The 10,071-nt window shown below is 45.5% G+C and overlaps 1 protein-coding gene across 3 annotated transcripts in view; it reads left to right on the top strand.

The window, feature by feature from the left end:
* The first annotated feature begins 1,627 nt into the window (after positions 1–1,627).
* The window catches only part of CAB39 (calcium binding protein 39), a 108,910-nt gene continuing 100,466 nt past the window's right edge, over positions 1,628–10,071 (top strand). Inside the window, exon 1 of one of the 3 annotated variants that reach the window (XM_033229889.1) lies at positions 1,628–2,017. The gene's annotated coding sequence lies outside the window, so the exon portion shown is untranslated. Of the gene's footprint in view, positions 2,018–2,334; positions 2,590–10,071 lie in introns of those variants that run through there. The other 2 variants (XM_033229892.1, XM_033229890.1) reach the window with 2 other exon arrangements.

Here is a 10,071-nt window from a genome sequence, read left to right as displayed (position 1 = left end):
TTTTTAGTAGAGACAGGTTTCACCATACTGGTCAGGCTGGTCTCGAACTCCTGACCTCAGGTGATCCACCCACCTTGGCCTTCCAAAGCGCTGGGATTGCTGGCGTGAGCCACCACACCTGGCTGAACCGAGCCTTATCTTTTGGCTGGCTGATTTCAGCAGCCTTCTCACTGGTCCCCCTGCTGAAACCCTCAGGGTTTTCAGTCTGGTCCTCATACCACAACCACAGGGATCCTTCTGAAATGTCAGTCCATGTCCTTTCTTTGCTCCCTTCAAATTGCTTCCCATCGCCTTGAGAGTAAAAACAGGAAGTCCTAACTTTGGTTGGTAGGACCGCACTCCTTCCTTATCTCCTGTCCTCTCTGGGGCCTGGAGCCAGCACATTCTCGCCTCAGGGCCTTAGTCCTGCTATTCCCTCTGCCTTTCCATGCAGAAAGCTCCCAGGCTCTCTCTCTCCAGGAAGCCGCTCCCTGAAGGAGCGCTGTAAATAACAACACCCTGCTTTCTCTCCCCTCCTCACCCAGTGGTGTTTTTAACTGTCCGGTATTTTTTTGCTGCCTTTTTGGAGACAGTCTCGCTGCAATGGCGCCGTCTCCGCGCACTGCAACCTTCGCCTCTCGGGTTCAAGCGATTCTCCTGCCTCAGCCTCCCAAGTACCTGGGATTACAGACACCCGTCACCACGTCCGGCTAATTTTTTTTTGTACTTTTAGTAGAGACAGGGTTTCACCGTGTTGCCCAGACTGGTCTTGAACTCCTGACCTCGTGATCCGCCCACCTCGGCCTCGCAAAGTGTTGGGATTACAGGCCTGAACCACCGCGCCTGGCCTAACTGTCCGGTATTATAAATACCTGTAGGTTTATTAGTCAATTTGTCAACTGTTTGCGCTAGGGGCAGGGACTGTTTCGCTCACTGCCCCATCCCCTGGCGTACAGGAGGCGCTAAAAAAATAGTTCATTAAACATTAAAAATTAGTTCATTACACATTAAAAATAAAGAAACAAAAATACACACATGGCATTTGTATGTGCCAGGCTTGTCAGAGCTTTGCAATGCACTGTCCCCTTCATCCTCAGAAGCCCGTGGCTGGTACCACTATATTATTATATACTTCTTTTTTTTCTAACATGTGAGGAAATCCAGGCACAGGGACGTGAAACAGCCCATAGATAGCAAATGGTGGAGCAGGATGTAACTCCAGGTTGCTGATTTAAATAGGAATGTTCCCATTAATCTGGAACGTTCCGGCACTTTCTATGCTGTGTGCCTCTGGATGCTAAAATGATCTGCTCCTCGCAAGCAAGAAAGAATCGGTCTGCACAAAGCGGGATCCGGGCCTTTCGCAGAATTAACCCTGAAGAGTTGACGAAGTGGTCGTTCAAAGGGGGCGTGCGATTCCCGCGGGAAGAGCGCTCCGGCGGAGGAGAAGGGGCTGAGCCCCGCCTTGAAAGCTGCGGCGGAGGAAGAGGAACTGCGGGAGTTGGCTTGTGCTTTTCTCTTCGGCCCCTCCCGTTCAGGCCTCGCGCCAACTCGCGGCGCCCTGAGTCCGCCAGCCGCTCGGGGGCGCCCAAGGCGGAAGGGGGCGTTGCGGCGCCGCCCGACGCCGCGTCCTCGGAGGCTGCGCAGTGCGCACGTCAAAGCCGGGCTCGGGCCGCGAGTGGGGCGAGGGGATCGGGGAGCGGCGCGGCCTGGGAGACACAGAACCTTCAGGCGCCGGGGCGGGGGCATAGGCGAAGACTAAGGCGGCGCCGGGCCCCACAGCAGCAGCAGCAACCCGAGTGAACGCAGCAGCGCGGCGGCAGCCGCGGGAGCCCCTGGGCCGCCGTCCGCCCGCGCAGCCGCCGCCGCCGCCGCCGCGGGAGCCAGTCGCCGGGAGCAGGAGCGGACGGAAGACAACGGAGGGACCGAGCGTCCGAGCCACGCCGCGGGGACCGAACGAGCAGCCCGAGGCGGCGGCGGCCGAGGACGGCGACGGCGACGACGCGGAGGCAGAGAAGGGAACGCCCGGCCCAGCCCCGTAAGTGACCCCCGACCCAGCCCTGCTCGTGGTGCGGACGGCTGCCCGGCTTCCGCCTGCCCCGCCGGGCCCTCACCGGCCCCGGGTTTGCCTCCATTTTCTTGAGTGGCGGCGGCCCCGGCCCAGCTGGGCCCCGGAGCCCGCGGGAGCAGCCGGGCCCGGCCTGCCCTCTCCTCCCAGCTCGGCCCCAGCCCTCGCTGAGACGCTCCCTTCGCCTTCGCCGGCGTGGGGCGCCCGGGGGCCTGCGGTCCAGGCGCTCCTGCCGTCCCCTCCGTGGTTCTCAGGCGGGGCTGGCGGCGCGGGGTGGTCCGAGCCGGAGTCGGGAGGGCGGGGAAGTGCGGGCCGGGTCAACTGTCACCGGCTGCACCCGGGCTCCGGCGCCTCGCTCCCGCCCCTGGTAAACTTCCTGTTGTCGGGAGGCAGATACCAGCGTTGTGATCAATTCAGGAAAACGCTTAACTGATTTCTGGTTAGGAATTGTGCGGTCGGAGCGTTCTCGAGTTCAGTGGAACCAGCCGGAGCGCAGACTGCGTGCAGGCGCCGTAGTCGACCCGCGCCGGAGGGATTCAAAGGTGAAGCGGGCCCCGGTCCCCTCCCCCGAGGAGCTTAGGCTCTGGTGTGGGAGATAAGACGAGTACACAAATAACTGCGATACCGGGAAGGAGGTGATAAGTCCTGGGGAAAGAACGACGAAGTGCTGGAAGGGCACCCGGAAAAACCGAACCGATCACTTCTGCCTAGCAGAAACCTGGAAGGCTTCCTGGGCGGGGGGTGCTGAGCAGAGTCTCGAAGGCCTGATGGGATTTAGGAGAGGAGGGTTGCAGAAGAAATGTGTGGAAGGGGCAGCAAAAACGAGAAGACAAAGCCTAGAAATCATGGATAATTCCGTTTGTTGGCGTGGTGCAGAGGGCGGGGGCTATTGGGCTAAAGAGGTATTTTGGGGCCAGATCCTTGAATGCTGTAGAGGAGCTATTTGAGCAGCATTCTAAGAGAAACTTAGAGCTCATTTCTCAGTGACTCATGAGCCCGGAAATGTAGGCTAGGGGATATTAAAGGCGCTCTTGTGAAAGAAGAGAGAAGGAGGCCCAGTCAGGAGTTGACATTCTGTGCCATGAATATAATGCAGTTTCAGATCGATTTTGACAGCTTCCCAGATATTCAAGTAAATCCATGCCCAAGCTAAGCAAAGTACCTTTGCAGAAAGCTTCATTAGATGTCAGGCTCTTAAGAGGTAATGAAAAGGTGTATATAAAATAAGCCCATCTCCACACAGAAGGTGTTTCTGGTTGTGCGTTCGCTAAAATGCATAAAAACTTCTTGCACTTTGTATTAGGCGTCTGTACTTTGGAATTACTAAGCTAAACCTACCTTCTTTGAGGTGGCATTTGTGTAAAGTAACAAATTGACGATTTTTTTAAAAGTTACAATATTCTGTAGAAAACCGGATGTAGACCTTTTTGTAGAAAGGTAAAACTTTGTTTTTATTTTAATTTTATTGCGAGATCTTTATAGTAGAGCCAGAAGTGAAAGTGTTTAGCTTTATTTTGTAGTTTCTTCAAATTGCTAGGAAGTAATTAGCAGCTGTATTTGAAATCTAAAATATACAATCTGTGAAAGCAGCTTAGGGCCTAAGTTTTGTAAGCATGCACTTGTTTACGAGTGAATGCCACCTTTTTGCAGTTTAAAAATTTTCTGCATTTCAAAATAATACATGATCTTTGTCAAAGCTTGCAAAATTCAGGGAGTACTAGAAAATCTTTATAACATTTTCTATAATCTTAACCACTTAGATTTGGTTGCTGTTAACATTTTCGCGTATTTCCTTTCCAGTCTTTTTCTGTGTATTTTTTTCTCAGCATAATGAAATATATTGTATGCGTATGTATACACACACATATCCCTAAGCTTTTCTTATCATTAAATATCTTTATATAAAAAATTTTTACTCAACAATGGAAATCTTTTAAGCGTGTTATGTTTTCCTGACAAAGTTGTATTATTTACCTCAGATGAAATGCAGTAGTTAGGCTTAATAACTACTAGTGTGGACAGAACTTTTTCTAAAAGCTTCTTGCTTGAAGTACATTTATTACTTTCTCTGTAAGACTTGGATCCTCTTGCTTGTTGAATAAAGTTTTTATTGGCAGGATGTGTGCTGTCATGAGGTATGGAAGAGGAAGAAAGCACACAGATCTCTGCTATAGGAGTGAATGGACTTCTAAAGGGATGCTGTCAAAAGATTACGATCATGGCTGGTATACCATCCCCCACAGACGGCGATGCAGTATCCCTTCCCACCCCCCACTTCGCTCCTGAAAAATAGTCTCTACACTAGGGCCATCCATATAGGGTAACTATTTTTTGACCATGATATCACGAAGATTCAGGCTGAATATCAGCATAGCATATTTCATGAAATGGTTTGTTACTATAACAAATGGGTGGTATTTGCTTTCTTGGTTTTGGTTTTTGAGACAGGTTCTCTGTTGCTCAGGCTGAAGTGCAGTGGTGCGAACACGGCTCACTGCAACCTCAACCTCCTAGGCTCAAGCCATCTTCCAACTTCAGCCTCCCGTAGATGGGACCACAGGCTTGTACCATCACATCCGGCTAATTTTTGTATTTTTATAGAGACCGGATCTTGACATGTTGCCCAGACTGGTCTTGAACTGCTGGGCTCGAGTAATCCTGCCTTGTCCTCCCAAAGTGCAGGGATTACGGGTGTGAGCTTCCAAGCCCGCCTGAATATTTGTATTTTAATTTCAAGGCAGCTTACTTCCCTTCATTAGCATTTTCTACTTCAGGTTCTTGTATTAAGTCAGTTTTTTCCCATGTAGTTTACATTCTAAGGTATATTAATAAGACTCTGTTTCTGTTTCATCACGTATAAAGTGAGATGCTGAGTAAGGCTATGTACGTTTCCTAAAGTTAATATAGAAAAACTGCTAATAAAGTCCAGTGTAAGTATGGGGTTTGGTAACTTGATTTTTTTTGAATATTTGTATATTGCAAATATGTATGCCACACAGGGTCTTTATTATCTTGGAATATTTACTAAAGTTTTCTGTTTTGATCAACTTTTGTGGGATTATAGATTTCTTTAGTTACTGCCATACTTTCCCAAGAGCCTTTTTTCCAGATTGATGACTAATCACTCACAGTTTTGCCATCTGCCATGAAAATACACAAATCCAACTTCCCCAACCCCACCCCCCCAAAATAAAATTGAATAGTAGGACGGAATTTCTTTTTAGGTATTGTCTTTTGGTTACCTTTCTGGCATTGTTTCTATTCCAGCTCTATTTTATTTTTTAATTTAAAAAATGTTTTAATTAAAAGAGATGGGATCTTGTTCTGTTGCCCAGGCTGGTCTTGAACTCCTGGTCTTATGCTGTCCTCCTGCCCCAGCCTCCCAAAGCACTGGGATTGTAGGCATGAGCCACCACACTGACCTCCAGCCCTACTTTTAAAGTTCAGGGCGAGGGGTGTAGCTCACTCCTATAATCCCAATGCTTTGGGAGGCCAAGGTGGGAGGATTGCTTGAGCCCAAGAGTTGGAGGCTGACCTGAGCAACATAGCAAGACCCCATATCTACAAAAATAAAAAAATTAGCTGGGCATGGTGGTGTGTGTGCCTGTTGTCTTAGCTACTGAAGAGGCTGAGGCAGGAGGGATTGCCTGAGTCTGGGAATTTGCAGCCTCAGTGAACTATGATCACGGCATTCCAGCGTGGGTGACAGAGTGATACCCCATCTCAAAAAACATATATATAAAATAAAAATAATAAAAATAAAAATTCATTTTCCTCTTTTTCATTGCTCCTTTTAATTGGGCATTTGGTTTTATGAATGTCTTTACATGTTACAGAAATGGGACTGTGGAAGGTGGATTAATATGGATAACAGAAAACCTTTGATAGACTTTTTTTTACACACTTTGTTGTGTGATAAAATTGTGTGAAAAAAGACCAAATCTCTGAATCTCTGGGTTAAATTACTTGTGACTTGTTATTACTGAGGTGTAAAGGTCTGACATTATGAAGTCAAGTAATCTAAAATTGCGTAGCAATTTGTTCATCAATATCTTTTGGCCATTGTCAGAAGACTTGCATTAGAGCCTTCTTTAATTACAGAAGGAATTGAACCGTGTGAGAGTTCTTACATTATGTGCTCTTACTGACTCTCCGACCAGATCCCAACCACTTTTTAAAAAATTCTCCTGCAAGGGAGTCTTGCATTGAGAAGGAGAAACTGTCCTCAACTCCCCTAATCTCTACAGTCCAGAATATGGGGGTAGAGTAAGGTGAAGCAAATATTTCTGCCATCACCATTTGTAGAGTAGACAGGTCTGTGAATAAAATGATCAGTGTTCTTTCTGCCTCTGTTTCTCAGGCCCTCCAAGGGTTATGAGAAGAGTTACTGTGGGCCTAGGTGGCAGATCATAGACTGGTGGTGATGAAATCAGGTTAACAGCTTGTTGCCATCTGCATTTTTGGCGGGTGGGGTGCATTGTAGTCCTTCGTTGTGCCATTTCTGTTTCACTGAGCTTCCTGGTCCCACAGTGCTTTTAACTTTTAAAACAGAAGGGGTGAGGGACAGCAGAATTGTGGTTTATAGCAGCTGTGATGTCAAGCCTGCAGAGGAAGGGAGAATGGCATGCAGAGAATTGCAAGAGGTCATTCGGGTGTGAAGTGGCTCCAAAGGAGGGAGGTAAATCCTGCCTTGGCCATTTATGTTGACCATATCCAGTGCATGCCTATTTGTATGATCTTTAATAGCTTTTGTCTTGGTACTCAGAATATAGTGTTTTAAGTTATAGATTGTGTTTGCTTGTTCGTGTGTGTGTGTTCATATGCATATTTTCAAAGATGGAGAAAATCTAGCCATTATTTAGTGGCAGTTTGGTTTTATATGGTAATTATTCTTTGGGAGCATTATCTAGCAAAAATTGTTGAGGACCAAGAAAGTACGATACTGTTAAAAAAATCACACACTTTATTTTGGTAATATGTTTGAGAAACAGAATATACATTGTGTAGCTTTATCTTAATTAAGTTCCTACTTTGACCTTGTCTAATGAACTTGCTCTTTACAGGGTACCGACTGTTAACGTGTTAGTCACTGTTGTCTCCTTTCACAGTAGATTATATGTCAGCTGTATTGAGACACTAGGAAGAAATACTTGAACAGGTTTCTGTTTACATGTCTGTAGTTAAGGCCCACTCTTAGATTTATAGAATTTGGAGAGGCAGTGTTAGCTAGTGGTTAAAAGCACAGGTGCAGCCAGACTGCCTAGATTTTGAACCCTCATTCCTCTGCTGTGGGCTCTATAACCTTAAGTTCCTTCTGTCTAGCTTGAATTCCTTGGACGGTAATAATAGACAATATCTGAGAGGGTTGTAGGACAATTAATTGAGTTGCTACATCTGATGTGCTGCCGTATATCAGATGCCTAGACATAAGTTGTGTGATGCCGAGGGTAGGCTTTTCCAGGTGGGAGAAACTTTAGAACTTCAGAGACAACCTGGGCAGAATGGTTCTTTCTGCAGGTGGGAACACTGAGGCCCACCATAACTAGAGCAGAGTTTGGTTCACTTTGAGCGGTAACAGGTGTAGCTTTCTGCAAAGTGAAGTCTCTTTCCTAGGGTTGTATGGCTTATTAGCCACAGGACTGAATCTGGAGCCTGATTTTCTTCATTCTTTGTCCAGTTTACTTGAATTAAGTATCATACTTTATGCAGTAGTATCTCCTTTTGAATCTTTTTACTAACATTTACAAAGGTTGTATTCAAAATATATTAAATGCTCTTTGTCATATAATTCTTTTTTAAGGTTTAATATACTAATATTCATAATATTTGTGATGTAGCTGGCAAGTCATTTGGGAGGGGTGTATGAAGTTCAAAGTTGAAATAGGCGAAGAATCAAGGGAAATTGACAAAAATTAGTTAGCTTGGGGGAACAAATTACCATTTAGGTCCACTAAATGTTGGGCAAACCTCTTAGGTAGTATTGTCCCCAACATCATTATTGATGGGAAACCAAAGTGAGGGGTTTGTCCAGGATAACACAGACATTGCACAGTTGAGCCAGAGTTTGAACTCAGGTCTGCCTTACTTCCAAATATGTGCTGCCTGAAATAGGGTATGACTCCCTCATATGAAATCATTTTATTTTCCTTGCTGAGCAGTTTTGAATTAGTATTTTAGAATGAAGGTTTATAAATAGATCCTAATTTGGATTTTAATAGATTTCCAAGCAGTAACCACATGTTATAATCTAAAAGAGATGGTTTATTACAAATGCTTTAGTTGTATAGTCATAATTTGATTAGGGGCTTATAGTTTAGTTAGGCCAGTAGATAGTATTTAATTTCCACATTATTCTTGTAGAGAAGATGGGAGGCCTGTGTTACAGTGGGAAACACAGAAGCCTGGGAATCAAAAGCTGTGGACTGGGTCCTGACTCCGTGACTAATTATGTTGTCACTCTAGTCAAGTAACTCCATCTCTCTGGGCTTCAGTCATCCCATTATTACACCAGGGGTCCCAGATTGAAAACCCCTCATGTTCTCTTGCCCTTATTTTCAGTGATTTGTATGTAGGCTTCTGACTTGCCTTTTTCTCCTGCACTGGTTCCCTGCCCTTTTGCTGGTGGTCTTAGAGTCTGTCTGAGTACTTTATGGCATGTGACTGTGCTTTAACCTTTTTTCTCCCATTTGGTCAGATGCCTAGTGTTATTTCATAGTACTGAAGTTCTCTGCTTAGGGTAAAGAGAGTAACATCAAAATGTGTATTTTCAAATTTTCTACCTTTGTGCTTATGAATAAGTAGTTAAGAACTAAATGTTTTATGTTTGTAAAGTACAATCTTAGTAAGTCAGGCTATTTATTAACAAATCCTCAAGCCTCACATCAGTTTCGTTGTCACAACTGTTGTAAAGTTCTGCGAGCTGTTTGTTTTAGGGGAAGGAAAGATGTTAACCAAAGGCAATGAGAGTGGGAAAGAAAGGACCAAAAATGTAGAATCAAATTTGGGAATGTAAAGAACATGCTTTGGCTGTAGTTGGTATTAATCCCCTACCTATGTAAAGGTGGCATCCTGGCTTAGATCACAGGGTTCTTTGCAGCTCGGGATTCTGTCACTGGTAAGACATAAAGGTGATATTCACCACCCATTAGCATTCATAACTCCTGAAATGTCTGTTATTAATTTGGTCCACAAGTAGTTTGTTTTTTTTCTCAGGACGGAGTCTCACTCTGTTGCCCAGGCTGGAGTACAATGGCGCGATCTCAGCTCACTGCAGCCTCCGCCTCCCAGGTTCAAGTGATTCTCCCACCTCAATTTCCCGAGTAGCTGGGATTGCAGGTGTGTGCCACCATGCACGGCTAATTTTAGATGGGGTGTCATCATCTTGGCCAGGCTGGTCTCGAACTCCTGACGTTGTGATCCGCCCACCTCCGCCTCCCAAAGTGCTGGGATTACAGGCATGAGCCACCACACCAGGCTTAAGCAGTTTTTAATGCCCCTTGTGCTAGGTAGTGTTCTAAAGACCGGGCCTCAAGGAGCTCTCGGTAAACAAGTTTTTTCCTGCTTTGATGGCATATGATCAGCCAGCCAGTTCATTTACTTTTGAATTCTATAGCAGGGAGACAGAAACTCAGGCCATTGATGTGACCCAGGTAGATACTCTTTTGACTTCCATCTCTCCTAGTTACAGTATGGTTTCATCGCTGTTCAGCATTGGTGAGTTACAGGTTTTTCATATGTATGTAAGTTTCATGTCTCTAGATTGTAATTTATTTGAATAGAGGTTTTTTGTTTTTTACCTTTTAAAATTTATCTTCTCTCCCCTTTTCCCCACCTCATGTTTTCAGAGTATACTAATACGTTCTTTCTATAAATACTAAATGATACAGCTATGTAGTAGTATGATAAAACTTTTTTTTTTTTTTTTTTTTGGGAAGGATTCTTGCTCTGTCGCCCAGGCTCGAGTGCAGTGGCGCGATCTCTGCTCACTGCAACCTCCACCTCCCGAGTTCACGTCATTCTCCTGC

Source organism: Trachypithecus francoisi, unplaced genomic scaffold (assembly GCF_009764315.1).
Source record: "Trachypithecus francoisi isolate TF-2019V2 unplaced genomic scaffold, Tfra_2.0 Lachesis_group13, whole genome shotgun sequence".
Lineage (NCBI taxonomy): Eukaryota > Metazoa > Chordata > Mammalia > Primates > Cercopithecidae > Trachypithecus > Trachypithecus francoisi.
The sequence above is the reverse complement of the archived record's forward strand: the minus strand, read 5'-3'. Positions and strand labels throughout refer to the sequence as shown.